This window comes from Lactuca virosa, chromosome 8 (assembly GCF_052849685.1).
Source record: "Lactuca virosa cultivar CGN04683 chromosome 8, Lactuca_virosa_CGN04683_v6, whole genome shotgun sequence".
Taxonomy (NCBI): Eukaryota; Viridiplantae; Streptophyta; class Magnoliopsida; order Asterales; family Asteraceae; genus Lactuca; species Lactuca virosa.
Window position 1 is genome coordinate 244,990,034 of NC_136433.1, and position 16,209 is coordinate 245,006,242.

Sequence of the window (16,209 nt, forward strand, 5' to 3'; positions counted from 1 at the left end):
CACACTCCCTTGAGCTACTAATTCAACAACATGGTACTCGACTTCGGTAATGGAGATAAACACTATTGGTTGACGTTTTTTGCACCATGACACAAAATTATATGCAATCATAAAAACATAACCAGTAGTTGAACATTGTGTATTCAAGTAACAAGCATAGTAGGCATCACATAACCCTATAAGATTGCTGTTGGATTAATGTCTAAGTCCATAACTATATTTGGTATGTACTTGACCCGACCTGGCATGGTCCATTTGGGTTGCACTTCACCAGCACAATTTATATGGATAGTCTTTTGAGAATAGTATATTTATGATTTATATTAATATATTATAAGTTCTAATATATTAATATAGAATCATATTATTTAATTAGTATTGATCAAGAATTAATTTAGAATTAATTAAGTGATCAAAAAGAACTAATTAAATATGGACTCTTATATATATGGAATGGGCCAAGTTCATTTAGGTTGGGCTAAGCTTTCATGGATGGTCCATGGAGCTTTTAACCCATGGATCCTATGTAAATGAAAGGTCATGGGTATTAGGGTTTACATGGATGTAACCCTAATCCTCCATAATATATAAAGGGGTCCTTGGCTCACAAAATTGGCACAAGTGTGTGAAAATAAGAGTGGGCCGATTTTAGTGTGCATACATATTCTCTCAAGTTCTTCCAAGGTGTTTTGGTGATTTGTGATTCCATTTGAGGCTTCCACACTATTGGGGCTAAGCTCTTAAAGCTTGAAGACATCAAGCTACATCAAAAGGTATGTCATCTAACTAGAACTTTGTAGTATAGGTGCTTCATAATATGCTAGTTAGGATGAAACCTTGGAATAGTTAATATTTGCATGTATAATAGAGAAAACATAGATCCAAAGTTTATAGGGTTGCATGTACACCATAGGAGTGTTAGAATGCTCAAAACCCAACAGTGGTATCAGAGCCATGGGTTGTTTTCTGTTATATTGATGCAAATGTTTTATTTTCAAGTTGGAAAAAAAAGGAAATAAAAACATGTGGTTTGTCAAATTTTAAGATAATTACTTGTTTTGTGAAAAACGAATTATTTGTAAAATTTGAATCATTTGTTATATGAGTTGAATTATGTCAAATTTAGTAAAAGATAAAATGATATGATTATTTTATTAGTTTTAAAAGTTTGATCTAAATGTTTTAAGGAATTACAAATTTTGTCATAAAATTTTGGAGCTCAAAAGTTTTTTTTTTAAAGTTGTGATCTTAAGGGTTTTTGAAACTTCCATAAGTTATGGATATGAAAGTTTAAAAAAAAAAAAATTGATTCAAAGTTTTTATGGAGTTACAAAATTTGGTGTTAATGTTTTAAAGAATTCCATAACTTGTTCTTAAGTTATGGAACATGGAAAGTTTCATCATAAAAAACCATTAATTCCATAAGTTATGGAATCCAAAGGTTTTCAAGAATTACAAAACTTGCCCTCAAGTTTTGGAATTTGAGAAAAGTTTTTTATGAAAAAAAGAATTGAATTCTAAAACTCTTGGGTTCATAACTTAAACAATTAATTAAATGGTTTTAATTTTGAGTTTAATAATTGGAATTATGATGTTTTGTTGAATAGTTCAAATTAACTCTTATGGACTTTATTAATAGTTAATTAAAGCGTTTAATTAAAAGAGTATTATTAAATCCATAAATATATGGTTTGAGTTTAATTAAATTAAAAGTCTAGTTTAATTAATAAATTAAACCATCAAGTATTTTAAATGTCTAAAATACACCCTTATACTATTATAATATTAAAAGTTTAATATATTATATATATAAGAGCAAGTCGTCTTACCATTAGTAGGCCTCATTCACGAAGCCGGTCTATAAGGGGGGTATAAGGTTGTTGCCTATAAAATGGCAGCTTAATGGGTGTCCACTCTCACCCACCGCTTCCTTGACTGGTGGAGGGTCGTTAGCCGAACAGGTAGGACAACGACTATAATTCTCCCTTCATTATAAGTATAATGATAAATACTAAGTAACTAAACACTTATAAATTCCCAATCTTAGTTACTTAGGAAAATGTGAATAAGGTGCTAATCCATGAAATTACACTTTGCACTTTGTTTAAGCTGTTAGTGGAGCGTGTGTGGTTAACCGGCACACTAACCTGGACTTAACAAGGTAGGCAAAGGGTAACTTAATGTTTATCATAGTATCGTTGGAGCGTGTGTGGTTAACCGGCACATCGATTGAGGGGTAAATATTAAGGGTACCAAGTATATTTGCATGGTTACTTCACACCTTGTTTTGTGATCCTCGGCATCCCAGTCACAAAACCTGAAGGGCACACTCGAGATTGAAACATGCCATTGAAAAGTTCAATGAATCTCAAAAGAATCTAGGAGTTTCAAAACCAATTAAAACCTAATAATACATTTCGTTTATCTTGGTGGAAATTGGTGAATCGTCATTCACCTACCTTCAAATATTTTATAGCTTGGATTACGGCATCCCTCTTCCAAGTTATAAAATAGTTTGTTGGGTCCTAGCCTTAATATATCATATTGGGTGTTATATTAAGGACTTAAATCAACTTTACGTGAATTTCTCCCATTGTTGATGTCTGGTTTAGACAACAATGATCTTCCCAAACCAAGCTTTCCTAATGAATATGACTTCCCGAGTTTGGCTCATGGAAGTCATACTTCTCTTCCTCCACCTCCTCCAATTATTCTCCCTAACCCACAAGTTCAAGGTCACTCAAGCCCTAATGGCAAGCAAGGTCTATGTGTGATCACATCTTAGAGATGAAGTCACATATTGACAAGCCGGGAGAGTTGGGTGTCAAAGTCTTGAGAAAGTTGGATGTTCAATCACTTTCTAAGTCACATAGTGAGTTCCTTTGGGACTACTATGAAATAGACTATGACATGAACCTTAATGATCATATCTATTTGCTTGGTGCTGCTGAATCAGCAATGATTTGGAACGATAGTAAAGCAAATTTGATTAGAAGATCAACTTCCCAAAAACTTTATGGACAGTGACAATGGTGACACTGGAAATCCAGAAAAAGCATTCTCTTCCCAATGGAAAGGGATTGGCCATAGTCAACCCGGTTGACCAAATGGTAAAGAGAAAGGCTAAGTCTGAGATAGTCCCATTACCAAAGGGTCCATATGTTTATTTTGCCAAAGGAAGGGGCGTTGATTGCAAAGCTGCCAAATTTACCTAAGGATGTTAAAGTTAATAAGTTTGACTCTACATCAGGTAGAGCCCATTATCTAACTCTGTTAAGTTCTATTCTGAGATCCTCATTACATGATGTGACTGGGTCACATGTTGATGTTTTAAGAATCAAAGAATAGAGAGAAATCTTAAAGGAAGTATATGCTGATTCTGATCGCGAAGGTGGATTTCGATCGCATCAGAATTTTGAGCAGTTGCTTAAGAAGTTATGATATATTGCTAAGGAATAGATAACAACAATTTGTCATGTGGATTGTAAGGATAAGTTTTTCCGCAAAGTTTTAAAATAAAAGAAAATTGTTTAATTTTATTTATTTGAAGTATCCTTACAATGACATTTGTGGAAAATTGTTGCTTATATGATTCCACTGACAGCAATATTGGAAAATGGATTTGATTCTTTCATTTGTGGTAGTGTCTAAATTTACCAAATCAGGAAAGTTCCTCATCACCCAAGTTTCAATTGGACTGAAACTTGGAATCATGCAAGTTGAATAGTATGATGAATGAGAACTTTTAAGCATTGGAAAATCAAGACTAATTACTTGTTCACATGGATGTGTGAGTCAAGTGAAGGACTAAAGGGATCGAGTACACATTCTTGTGCACTGGTCATGTCCACCACAAAGCTCGTTAAGACTATTTGATTTACTAAAGTTTAGTAAATATGGTTATACTTACAAGTTTAAGTATAATTCTGAAACATTGGAAAAGTCTCAATGTATGGCAGAACGAATGGGAAGAATCAAATTAGGCAGAAAGATAAAAGTTTCTCAAATCTGAAAAGATGGGAGAGTACTTTAGTATCATGTTTGTGATCATCTTAATGATTTAGAAATCATATCACAATTAGTCCTCTAAAGGTCATCTTAGTGCATTCTTATGACTAAGAAGAGGAGTCATGAATTGTTGAAATGGTTAGATCAGGAAGATGAGTTATACTTCGTTCCAAAACAATTCTTAGAGTCATACTCCAAGATTGTAACTTGAGTGACATATCTTAAAGAAAGGTTTAAAACACTTGTCAAATGTAAGAGTAAAAGTGTCCTACTCTTGTACATTTGAAATTGGTAAGTTGTGATGTTTTGGATAAAACAAAGACCAACTAAGGCCAATTGTGTGAAGTGTTTGTCTTGATAAAGAATCCGCACTATCTCTTGAATATTTGGCAAGATAGTCTTATATGTCAAGAGGATAGTGGGAGTCTTAAAGATCCTAAAAAGAATTTCAAGAACTAATCAAGAATAAAACCTGAGGTTCTTCACTAGCACACGACTTGAGGTTTATAACCTATCGTGTTGACATATTCTATGCCCATTCCAGTTAAAGTTGGCTTTGCATAGGAGTTCTGAAAGTTCTCAATTGGTTGCATAACAACTTGGAAGCAATGGCAGGCCCTGTACTGCCAGGTGGCAAGAAGTTAAGATTGCATAAGTTCAGTCCATATGAGTTTGGATTTGTCATTATCCTTGTCTTGTGACTATGGTTTTGACGATTCACATGGATAAGAACACATACACCATAAAATCTAAGGGTCATAAGATTTCTCTCCGATTCATGAAAATGATGGTGAGGAAACACTTCCACCAACTAGATTTGAAGCATATGGCAAAAGGTCTAAACAATTGAGACTATGATTACGGCATCCCTTTTCATAGTTCTGAAATTGTTTAGACACACATGCTATCTAAGGAAAGGTGTATGAATTTGATAAAGTTTTATCAAAGCATCTCGTATCAGAAATCTGAACTTTGGTAAGAAAGTCAATAAAGTATTGATTTCTAGAAGTCCAGCTGATTTCTGAGTACATGTCAAAGCTAGTGGGAGCATAAGTGTTATGCTAATAATCATCATGTTAGTGGGAGCATGATAATTATTGTTAGTGTTGCAAGTTAGCAATGTTAGTTATAGAAAACAAAAGTTTCAATTCGTGAGGCTGTAGGGATTGAAAAAGTTGTTTTGCTATAATTAAGGGAGAGGATATACTTCATTTCAGTTCTAAAGGCTTAGATTGAGACCTTAATCATCTTTAGTCAAGAATATATATATGAATTTCATGTTGGATTGGTTCAACTTAAGGAAATTCTATATATTGCGTTCTCAAAATTCGATTATGATTACGACATCCCTCTTCATAGTCAAATTTTGAAAACATGGCAAATAAAAATATTGTAGCAAAAGACCGGTCTAGAATCATGTCTTTATGTGAGACATCATGAATCGTGTACCATTTGCTTTGGGTACAGGATCGATTGCATGTGCTATAATATTTGTCATTTCTAAATTTTTCCAAATGCCCAGAGGCATTAAGAAGGGAAAAGGTCTAGAATTGGATATGACTAAAATGATTAAGCAATTGTCGAGGACAATCTGAGGTTTACCAAAGATTGGTTGCTCAGGGACAGTTGGAAGTATAGTGCTAATTTTGGAAGGACCATATTGACATATTCTGAAAAGAGGCATCTCTTATTCAGAAGTGATAGTCAAAATGAGAATATGGAGTTGTCTCCATAGGTGGAAGTTATCTGTGTAAGATTAGAAAACTTAATGCAAGAAGCATGTCCAAAGCAATGTACTTTGAATATGAGACTTAGTTTCCATGGAGTTGATCTCCATTGGAATACCTTATAATGACTGTTGACAAGTCTTTGTGACTTTGTACATATTCATTACAGGAGGGTCAGTGCATATAAGTTTAAAATCTAAACAGATTTCGATAAATGATAGGAATTTGAAATTCTCACATTTTTCGATAAGGATTTGGGAGTGTGAAATTAGAATCATTGAAATTATGTTCAATTGGTTTATTTCACAAAGTAAGGATCATAGACAAACATAGAGTGCATACTTGGTGTATGGCAAAGCTATTGTTTAAGAAAAACATAGTGTACATGCTTGGAGCATGGGACAACTAGTGTTTTTAATTCAAGTATAAAGTTGATAAAACCGAAACAATAAATAATGAGTAATCAGTATGGTGATAAATAAAAGTGTTTATTTATATTCATAGGGTTTGATACCATATTTGATTAATTTATTCTTGTGTTTCACTTTGCATGTTTTGACTTCCAGAATAACTAAGTCGCTCTTCCTGAATGATTAAGTTATTCAAACCATTCACAGTCGGTCATATGTTGGAAGTAGATATGAATCAAGACTGTCATGGGTTGGTTTGTAGAGGTCCAAGTTGGTGGACAAAGTGGTGCTACAACACTCATGAGTGCTCATAAGTTCTGAGTATTGGATTCAACCCACGCACATTTGAATCACTTCATGGATTTTATCACAAGTGATCATGAGACGATAATATATTATATTCTTAAAACCTAGAGATATGAGTTGTTACTATGAGTTGGTTATACATTGATTGCACGAAAATGCATTCGGTAACTCGATGTTATAAAACGTGCCTTTGTGTATGATTCAACAAGTAGTAGAACAAGCCATATGAGTCGAAGTTTATCCATTCCTTTTACCTTCGGGATAAAAGCGATATCTGTGGGCCCCTTGATGTTTTAGCGATGACACATGTGAGTGCTTGGCCAAGCCAGGACTGATTTGATTTGTTCAATCAGTTAGTCATCATAAATCGAAAATCGAGAAACAACAAATGGACAGAGAGAATGATTATAATCCATGTCTCAGTCCATATGATATCTAGAATGGAGGAATATATGATCCCTTATCTAATGGACAAGTCATTGACAAGGTCAGAGTTCGACAGCGGCTTTAAGAGCTACGATTGCCAGTTAGGTTTTGAAGTCATACTCAATAATCGTTTTAGACTTATCCAAGTGGGAGACTGTTGGATTAATGTCTAAGTCCATAACTATATTTGGTATGTACTTGACCCGACCCGGCATGGTCCATTTGGGTTGCACTTCACCGGCACAATTTATATGGATAGTCTTTTGAGAATAGTATATTTATGATTTATATTAATATATTATAAGTTCTAATATATTAATATGGAATCATATTATTTAATTAGTATTGATCAAGAATTAATTTAGAATTAATTAAGTGACCAAAAAGAACTAATTAAATATGGACTCTTATATATATGGAATGGGCCAAGTTCATTTAGGTTGGGCTAAGCTTTCATGGATGGTCCATGGAGCTTTTAACCCATGGATCCTATGTAAATGAAAGGTCATGGGTATTAGGGTTTACATGGATGTAACCCTAATCCTCCATAATATATAAAGGGGTCCTTGGCTCACAAAATTGGCACAAGTGTGTGAAAATAAGAGTGGGCCGATTTTAGTGTGCATACATATTCTCTCAAGTTCTTCCAAGGTGTTTTGGTGATTTGTGATTCCATTTGAGGCTTCCACACTATTGGGGCTAAGCTCTTAAAGCTTGAAGACATCAAGCTACATCAAAAGGTATGTCATATAACTAGAACTTTGTAGTATAGGTGCTTCATAATATGCTAGTTAGGATGAAACCTTAGAATAGTTAATATTTGCATGTATAATAGAGAAAACATAGATCCAAGGTTTATAGGGTTGCATGTACACCATAGGAGTGTTAGAATCCTCAAAACCCAACAATTGCATCATGGTCAATGTTTTGTTTCAGAATACTTTTTTTGTGTCAAGATTTGTATGCGAACTCATTTTCGCAGGTCTGGTTTGTTTATGTAATAAAGTCTTCATTTCGTTAGCGAGTCTATTTAGTTTTCATTATTTAGCATGAGTTTGCAGTCCTAGATTGTTGGCTTAGGCATTCCTTTCAGACTTCCTTTATTCCTATATAAAGGAATGTTTGTTAGTAGAGAGAGTATCGTTTTAAGAGAATAGTTCCCTACGTCTATACTGAATTATTCTCAGAACTCTTTAATGAAACAGTGATCTTATTTACCTATTTGCGTTCATAATCTTTCAATTGTTTTAATCATGCTTTTGTTATCAAAATAGAATCTATGTCATTCTTAAAATTCTTACAAGTGGTATTAGAGCGGGTGATTTGTGAGCTGTTTTTGAATTAAAAAGTTATTCAAAAGTACTTCGAGTCTTTCATATTTCTACTTTGAATTTTTTATCATTCCCAAATTTTACAAGTGATTTTGTAAAATTGATCTTAGATTCTTAGTTCAAATCTTCTTTTTGATTTAAAATTCGTTTTAATCTCACAAATCATGTTCTATTTTTGTTCTTGTTCGAAATTTTTCTGAAAAATGGCGAAATAGGATTATCACTCTATTTCTTTTAATATTGGTTCTACAATTCCAATCCTTTTTCCAGATGATTATGAAGTTTGGGCACTTCATTTTGAAGATTATGCTCTTGGCATAGAAACTCTTGGTTCGAGTATTTGTCATTTTATCACAGAAGGATCATACAATTCATCAAAAACTAAAGAGACTGTGTACACTTAAAGAGATCTGGATATTCTCATTACCGATGGTGTTGAATCTGATGAAAAGGAATTGTTGATGAACAATTTAAAAGCGTTAAGGATTCTAAGGTTGGTTCTTCCTCCTGACACATTTCATTTGGTAAGTTCTCTTCCTACATCTAAGGAAATTTAGGATAGATTGAAAGAGGTGTACTCTGGTGATGATGACTTAAATCATTCAATTCAAACTACTCTTTTATCTGAATTTGGTTATTTTGAGCAGAAATATAATTAGTTTATTGATCATAATGTTACTCGTTTTAACCATTTGCTAAGTAGAATGCTTAAGCATGATTTAAGCAGGCAACCAATTGAACAACAAGTTACCTTTCTGAATGGAATAAGATCTGAATGGAAACTCATTGATTCAACCATCAAGGCTCATGAATAGTTCTGTTGAAACAACAAAACTATAGATCGATATATTCAAAACAGTAAAGTAAATCAAACAAGAAGAACAATGATCGAAGTTGTGCCGAATGATTAATAATCAATGCCTTAGAATAGTTCAACGTGAAGTATTCTATAAAGGCAAAGTAGGGAATCACAATCATGATTAACCCTTATACAAAACATGCATGCAATATTTATAGCCGAGCCCTAGCACCATAAATACGGATGGACAAGCCCAATCCGTTTAATTAATGGCTAAATACATACATATTAAATTTGACAAAACACAATAAATAACCCAACAATCTCCCCCTTTGTGTCAAATAAGGAAGGAAATTCTTCATTGTTGTTGGCGCTTCTGAACCTTGAAGAGTTTCGGCATCAGACCAAGCAAAGTGTTGCGAACCATAATATACCATTTGATCATATCTGCGAAACACTTCTTATCCGCAACATCATTCGATTTGTTCTTTTCAGTTAATCCCAAAACATAGTTCAGACAAGAAGTGGAATAAAGATGCTTGTCTGGTAAGGAGAACAAACACCTCTTAACATTCGTACCATCTCTAGCAATTTGTTGAAACACCACACTCCAATTGTCCTTTTGGATTTTTGCCAGTTTCATCTTGCTGACATCATTCAGAGCTTCTTTTGGTTGCACAGTGGGTTTCTTTCAGAGTACAGCCGCGATCTCCACGTCCATTTTCCCAAATTCTTGGATGTAGGAGACCAACATCCTTTTCAGATGTGCCACAATGGGTTCGAACTTTTGTTCATCTTTTGATAAAAGATTAAACAAGGAAATCCAATCATATGGATTTAGGCACAACAGATCAGCAAGAGAGAATTCAAAGACCGAACTCCTAGCTTCTCGTGATGCTTTGAACCTAACATTTAGAAAGCTTTTTGTCTCAACAGGTCCAAAGACTTTCACAGCTACAATCTTCTTCGAACTCCATGTTTGATATTGGGGCTTTCCATGCTTAAGATAAAATAAGAAAAGCAAGTGATTGACATCATTATCCGAATTAGAAGCTTTCTCAATCTTCTCAAAAGAACGAAACATGAATGGCTTCGGAGTGATCAGAAAATCAAGCTGAGACTCCGAAGTGTTTTCCAGTTTAAACGAAGCAATTGGTTCCAACCAGTAAACATTCAGATTATCGATTGCCTCATTCAGAATCCGGTCCATGGACCAAGGAGGGAAGAGGGCCTTCTGAGTTTTGAGTGTGACCTGGGCATCACGAGCCTCTTTTTCACGAGCTTCAGCTTCTTTAGCAACACGCAGATTCTCATCAAGCTCTTGGTCACGTTTCTTTCTTTTAAGCTTTGACCCTTCAGACAAATCTTATTCTTCTTCATCATCGTCATCAACCAATTTTCCTTTTCCTTTCGATCCAGAAGCTTCATTACCCTTCTGATCTTTTAGTTTCGGCGGTGGTTTGTGTTCGAACTCCCCAGATTCATCAGCTGGTTTCTTGGGTTCTTCAGCAGATGGCTTCTTAGCTTCTCCCCTTGTTTCGAAAGAGTACCAGATTCCGAAACACCCTCTATACGATTAAGCATGGAGAGTACTGGTTTTAGTTTGTCAGCTAGATGTTGGCGAACTGAGACTGTGAGCAACGAGTCACGAGTCTCTATGAGATTTTGCAAGAAAAGATTTACGTCTGCGACACAACTTTTGATACATCCTTTTCGGAGGTAAGATCATCAATCTTTTTGGTGGCATGAGATAGCTTCACAGAAAGAACTTTCATTTTCTCAGTTTTGATAGCCAGTTTATCCAGAAGATTGTTCTCTGTGGCCAGATCCTCCTGTAGCTTTTCGATTTTCGAAATGATAGAGACACTCATCTCGGCATTATCAACCTTGATATCAGAACGAACTTTGGAAAGAGCTTCTTTTTCCATCTAAAGAGTTTTACCAAGACTTGTAATCACCTTGTTCGCGGTTACTGTGTTTTTTTAGAGGAACTCCGAAAATCCTCCATAAATTGTGTAACATCAACAAATAGATTTTCGACTTTTTCGGTCATTGCACGAACCGTATTCTATGAGTTTTCAACAGCTTTTGTAGAACCATCGAGGGTTTTGTCATGTTCCTTGGTGAGAGTCTCAATCAACGCTTTGTAAGCCTCAAAGGAATACTCACGGTTAGACGAAGATTTGGATGACTCGAGCAAAGTCTCCAATTTTTTATTGAGGGCCTTGAATTGCCCTTTCGTCATTGGTGCATCATCATAATCACCCTCCTGATGAACAGTGAATGGGATGTAGTGGAAATCTTGAAAGTCATCCCAATCATCACCAAAGATCGTATCTGGATCATCATCTCTTAACAGCGAGACTGGGGTAGAATCCTGACCAACGGTAGCACCAAAAGCACCTGCCCCCGTATCAGATACATTGACAGTCACTTGAGGTGAACTCGTCGTAGGGGTAGTTGTTGTTGTGGATTCGGTGTATAGTGGAGTGGTTTGAGCAACTGAGAACTGTGGTTACGAAACCCCAACATATACGTTTGGACAGGAAGCGATGAAGATAGGTGTAGATATGGGTGTAGAAGTAGCAGTAGGAGAAGGTGGAGGAGAAGGAACATGAAATGTTTCATATGGAGAAGGAATTGAAGTAGGAATCAGAGATGTTACCTTTGCAGTAGACTGGGTGGAAATAGGTTCCGAAACCATGGGTTGCGAAGCTGTTGCAGTATCTTCTGTTTCATTCCGAACTGCGTCTCGCTCTTTTAAATATGAAAGAGTGCGAGATTCGGAAGCTTCTTGAATTGGAGTTCGATACCTAGGATTTCGAGCAACTTTCTTGATCTTCTTCTTCGGAGTAGCAGCATGTTCAGAGGGACCTGCCTTGGCTTTTCGCTTTCCTCCCTTCTTTGGTTTGTTTCCCTCCTCAAGTGCTTTGCACATCGCATCAGACATTGGACGAGGACCTGATACTGGCTTCTTTCGGTATTCGTTGATAACCACATTATCTGCAGGAACATGAAGGAGCATGGCTTCCGAAAGTGATCCTACAAAATCAAACTTGGTAGGATCAGATATGATGAAGTTGTTGGTATGGAATATTGGAATTGCAACCAGTACCGAGTCTTCTGGTACTTAAATTTGAAGGCGAGTGATAGACCTCTTAACAATAACAGACCAAAACTTAGCACAAGAAATCTCCGAATGCCTTGATGAAGATAGTGTGCTCTGAAAAAGCTATGCCCAAAGAACTGAACGAAAATCCAGATTAATACCCTTGTAAAGACTGTAGATTAGCATTCAGAAGAGCTTGCTGGTACTGTCCGACCCAATAATGTGCTCAGAAAAACTCTTGAATAACAAAGTGAAGAGACCATTCCACATCGGTGGAAGATGAGGTTTCTTAAACTTGGAAAAAAGTGTGATCTCATCAATATAACCCATTTGAAAGAACAACTCGATAATGGCAGATGAGGGAATAGATTCAGGATCAACAAGACCCTCTGTGGAAGAAAACCCTAACAACCTGCAAAATCAGGTTTTTGAGATGGAGGTTTTATGGGAATCGATTTCAAAATTAATCACCCCTTCACTTTGATTGTAGAAAGCAGAAGAATATGCCTTAGAGAGATGAACCAGTGGCACAGTTTCTGCCATTATCAAAGCTTGAGCAATAGGAGAATATTTCAGACATTCAATCATCGGCTTGAGGTCATCAGAGTATCTTGAAGAGTTAAGATCCAGAATGAGATTCTGATTTGCCTTGATATTGAGCATCACAGTGGAACCAGTTTGTTTAGCAACAAAAGGAGTTTCAGATAAAGCGGCCATGGATGCTGTTGGAGAAGACGATGAATAGTGCAGAGAGAAAAGAGGGATTTTCGCCTGAGAAATTTTGAAAATGGTGAAGTAAATCAATCGTCGATTTTCCTTTTATACGTCTGTGATAAGTGGAGAGAGAAAATCATGCCATTCGATATACCCAAATTCTGTAAAAGTAGCCTGGAATTGTGTGACAACTGTTGCATGTCAGGCGACGTTTTAACTGACACGCGTGATGTCAGCCTTTTTCAAAATTAACGCGCCTTTTTGAAATCTTATCTTCATTAAATCGTCGTTTCAGTTATACCCTTTCGTAATTATTAACCAATCACCATAACCTGTGTTCGGAACAGAAAGTAACCCTTCGGAATTGAGAGACCAGACTTTTGAAAAATCATATATATTTTCATGCAAGAGTGTGCCAAAGATAAAGAAATAAATCAAAATATATATGTGAGAATCTGTGATGTCAAAATAGACATAAAAGCAGATGGATCCCGGGCAACGATCTCTTCCTTCGAAGTCAAGAGAGACTCGGGCATCCCGTTGAATTACGATCATCTATTTGTTCTGAAATAGTGAAAGACATCTTTTGAGTAGGCTTCATGGGTGGCTTGAGCTTCAACCAAATTCCAAAGCTCAACATGAGTCTGAAAGTCTGGAAGAAGTACTTGTCTGACGAGTGTAGTCATAATAACAAGTATGCTTTGGAATTATTTAAATGGCTGGATAATATAGAAATGTCATTAAAATATAAAAACTGGATCTTTTGGGAAGAAAATTCTTGGGTCAAGAACATTTCATCAAGATCTCGCAAAAACAAAAATAATGAGATTCCAAGGTACAAACCACGAGGGTTGAATTTCATCAATTCCATGGTGAAAAGTCTGGAACATATTTATTGTTCACCGTCAATTAAGAAACTGGTTTCAGATTTTGGGTTTCACTCAATTCGTGGTGATAACAAATTTCAGATCATCAACACAGATGTTGTGTAACCATAAACCTCAGTGGTAAGTTCTGAGAGTCTCGAGGGTTACCATAATGGAAGTAAAAAAAATGGAGAAATGTTGGAGGTTGTTTCGAAGATAAAATGTACCTCTGCTATACGAAAATGACAAAGCAGTGAACTTTGAACTCGGTTGAGAAGAGTAAGGTGGCTCAATAACTTATGTAAATTTATAGCCTATTTGGGAAGAAACGATTGGTGTTATCGATTCAGTAAGGCTTCAAACATAGAGTCTCAGAGGCTTTGGGCAACATGCAGCGGCATGCTTCTAGGGACACTTAACTAGTGCAAAGGATTTGGAATTACAAACCTTTCCCCATCGTCCCGATTTGAGAGCAAAATATATCCATGTATCTAAAATACATGTTGAAAATATCACACAAAATAAATAAAAATAAAGATAAAAAAATATTTTTGGTAATTTTGCGCTTTTCTGAAAAAGAAGAAACAGAAATAAAGAAAATGTTTTTGTGATTTTGGATTTTTCTGAAAAATAAATAAAAACAGAAAAATAAAGAAAATATTTTTGTGATTTTTGATTTTTCTGAAAAAGACATAAAAACAGAAAAATATACTCAAAAACAAAAATGTATAGTAACTTTCGAATCGGTCGGAAGAGACTTAATATACAAAGGATACAAAAACTTCCTAACCTGTAGATGAACAGTGGATTCCATGTCGTCCCAAGCGTTCATAACCATTCAAAACTTATAGTTGAGATTGCGAATCATTCCGAGGGCTCGGAGCGATTCGGAGAAGGAACATTGTTTTACTTTACTATGCTGATTTCAGAACGAAATCTGCTTCTATCATTCCTAAGCCTTGAAGAATTCGATTGAAGGTTTGTTCATGTAAGGCTTTCGTAAAGATATCATCCATTTGATCAGCAGATCTCACAAAGTGAATTTCAAAATTTCCATCCTCCACGTGATCCTTTATGAAATGATACCTCAGTGCTATATGCTTAGTCTTGGAATGTTGCACTGGGTAGTGGCAAATGCGAATTGTATTTTCGGAATCACAGTATAAGGGGATCATCTTCATATTAATCATGTAATCCCTAAGCTGACTTTGAATCCATATTACTTGCGAGGTACAAGAGGCAGCTGCGATATACTCAACTTCAATGGTAGATAAAGAGACACACATTTGCTTCTTTGATTGAAAACTTACGAGTTTTCCATCTAGAAACTGACATCCTCCAGTTGTACTATTATGATCAAGACCGCATCCACAAAGACCAGCATCCGAGAAAGCTTGCACAAAGAACCCATAGTTGGAAGGATATCAAATTTCGAATGATGTTGTTCGTTTGAGATATCGGAAGATATTCATTACCACAGTCATATGGGGTTCACAAGGATTTGCCTGAAACTTGGCACAATAGCAAACATAAAACATAATGTCTGGATGACTTGTTGTTAGATACATCAATGAACCTATCATTTGTCGATAGAGAGTCATATCAGCTGTTGGTTTGTCCAAGGACGGTGTAAGCTTCATTCCGAATGCCATTGGAACCTTGACTTTTGAGTATCCCACCATTCCGAATTTCGCAAGAAGAGTCTTTGTGTAGGCTTCTTGATTTATGAATATTCCCTCTGAACTCTGTCTAATATTCAATCCAAGGAAAAAGTTAACAGGACCCATTGTGCTCATTTGAAATTTAGTCGCCATCAATTTTCGGAATTCGTCAGTTAATCTAGGATTAGTGGATCCGAAAATGATATTATAACATAAATCTGAACGATCATAAGGTGGTCACCGTCTTTCTTGCGAAAGAAGGTTGAGTCGACCGATCCTTGTTTAAACTTAGATTGCTTTATCCAATATATAACAGTGATTTGGATACTTTTCATTGACGAAACCTGGTGGTTGCTCCACATAGACCGTTTTTTCCAGTTCACCATTTAAGAATGCGCACTTCACATCTATTTGATTGACTTCAAAGTTCTTGTGAGCTGCATATGCCAGGAAGATGCGAATAGATTCCAACCTTGCTACTGGTGTGAAAGTTTCTTCATAGTCTATGCCTTCCTCTTGACAATACCCTTTTACAACCAATCGTGCTTTGTTTCGAATGACATTGCCTTCTTTGTCAAGCTTGTTTCGGAATACCCATTTTAAACCAACCACAGATACGTCCTTCGGAGTTGGAATCAATCTCCATACTTTGTTGCATTCGAACTCATTAAGCTCTTCCTGCATAGCTTTCACCCAATCGGAATGATCAAGAGCAATCTTCACAGTTTTAGGCTCAATTTTGGAGATGAACGAAATAAACATGAAAATTTCATTTTTGAAAATAATGCAGTTTGATTCGATTTTTGTTGAGCTCTAGTGAGAACTCCAAAAGTTGTTGCTCCGATAACTTGA